This window comes from Triticum aestivum, unplaced genomic scaffold (assembly GCF_018294505.1).
Source record: "Triticum aestivum cultivar Chinese Spring unplaced genomic scaffold, IWGSC CS RefSeq v2.1 scaffold39103, whole genome shotgun sequence".
In the NCBI taxonomy this organism is placed as follows: Eukaryota; Viridiplantae; Streptophyta; class Magnoliopsida; order Poales; family Poaceae; genus Triticum; species Triticum aestivum.
In genome coordinates this window covers 1-1,742 of record NW_025259026.1, presented here as the reverse complement: position 1 = coordinate 1,742, position 1,742 = coordinate 1, and the positions used below count along the sequence as shown (strand labels likewise).

Sequence of the window (1,742 nt, the reverse complement as noted above, 5' to 3'; positions counted from 1 at the left end):
ACGAGGACTTCCCAGGAGGTCACCCATCCTAGTACTACTCTCGCCCAAGCACGCTTAACTTCGGAGTTCTGATGGGATCCGGTGCTTTAGTGCTGGTATGATCGCATCCGACATGTTACCCCCGTCTTCGTCCCTTATGCTTGCCCCTCCCAGCTCCACTACACACACGATTGCACATTCCTTTGGCCGCTCCCGCTCAACTACGGAGACGAGTTTTACCACGGTTCAACTGCACCAGTGCCTATTTACCATGGTTTCGACCCCTTTCAGAACACGCTTGCCGCCGCTAGACGCGTGAATAATGAGCAGCGAGCTAAAACTTACCGTAAACGTGCAAAATAATAAAACGTGCTAAACATACGTCGCGCTCGTGCGTTTTGTTTTGCACGCGGTGCAAAAAAATTAATAAGGGAATGCAACACGAGGACTTCCCAGGAGGTCACCCATCCTAGTACTACTCTCGCCCAAGCACGCTTAACTTCGGAGTTCTGATGGGATCCAGTGCTTTAGTGCTGGTATGATCCCATCCGACATGTTACCCCCGTCTTCGTCCCTTATGCTTGCCCCTCCCAGCTCCACTACACACACGATTGCACATTCCTTTGGCCGCTCCCGCTCAACTACGGAGACGAGTTTTACCACGGTTCAACTGCACCAGTGCCTATTTACCATGGTTTCGACCCCTTTCAGAACACGCTTGCCGCCGCTAGACGCGTGAATAATGAGCAGCGAGCTAAAACTTACCGTAAACGTGCAAAATAATAAAACGTGCTAAACATACGTCGCGCTCGTGCGTTTTGTTTTGCACGCGGTGCAAAAAAAATTAAAAAGGGAATGCAACACGAGGACTTCCGAGGAGGTCACCCATCCTAGTACTACTCTCGCCCAAGCACGCTTAACTTCGGAGTTCTGATGGGATCCGGTGCTTTAGTGCTGGTATGATCGCATCCGACATGTTACCCCCGTCTTCGTCCCTTATGCTTGCCCCTCCCAGCTCCACTACACACACGATTGCACATTCCTTTGGCCGCTCCCGCTCAACTACGGAGACGAGTTTTACCATGGTTCAACTGCACCAGTGCCTATTTACCATGGTTTCGACCCCTTTCAGAACACGCTTGCCGCCGCTAGACGCGTGAATAATGAGCAGCGAGCTAAAACTTACCGTAAACGTGCAAAATAATAAAACGTGCTAAACATACCTCGCGCTCGTGCGTTTTGTTTTGCACGCGGTGCAAAAAAATTAAAAAGGGAATGCAACACGAGGACTTCCCAGGAGGTCACCCATCCTAGTACTACTCTCGCCCAAGCAGGCTTAACTTCGGAGTTCTGATGGGATCCGGTGCTTTAGTGCTGGTATGATCGCATCCGACATGTTACCCCCGTCTTCGTCCCTTATGCTTGCCCCTCCCAGCTCCACTACACACGATTGCACATTCCTTTGGCCGCTCCCGCTCAACTACGGAGACGAGTTTTACCACGGTTCAACTGCACCAGTGCCTATTTACCATGGTTTCGACCCCTTTCAGAACACGCTTGCCGCCGCTAGACGCGTGAATAATGAGCAGCGAGCTAAAACTTACCGTAAACGTGCAAAATAATAAAACGTGCTAAACATACGTCGCGCTCGTGCGTTTTGTTTTGCACGCGGTGCAAAAAAAATTAAAAAGGGAATGCAACACGAGGACTTCCCAGGAGGTCACCCATCCTAGTACTACTCTCGCCCAAGCACGCTTAACTTC

General features: G+C 50.7%; 3 non-coding genes and 1 pseudogene across 3 annotated transcripts; all 4 read right to left on the bottom strand.

Moving 5' to 3' along the window:
• LOC123177698 (uncharacterized) lies at positions 1–109 on the bottom strand (annotated as a pseudogene).
• A 301-nt stretch (positions 110–410) lies between these two features.
• On the bottom strand, positions 411–529 carry LOC123177697 (5S ribosomal RNA). Its single transcript, XR_006489065.1, has one exon. It is a non-coding gene; the product is annotated as a 5S ribosomal RNA (ribosomal RNA).
• Positions 530–831: 302 nt separating this feature from the next.
• LOC123177695 (5S ribosomal RNA) lies at positions 832–950 on the bottom strand. Its single transcript, XR_006489063.1, has one exon. It is a non-coding gene; the product is annotated as a 5S ribosomal RNA (ribosomal RNA).
• Positions 951–1,251: 301 nt separating this feature from the next.
• LOC123177696 (5S ribosomal RNA) lies at positions 1,252–1,370 on the bottom strand. Its single transcript, XR_006489064.1, has one exon. It is a non-coding gene; the product is annotated as a 5S ribosomal RNA (ribosomal RNA).
• Between the last annotated feature and the right edge of the window lie 372 nt (positions 1,371–1,742).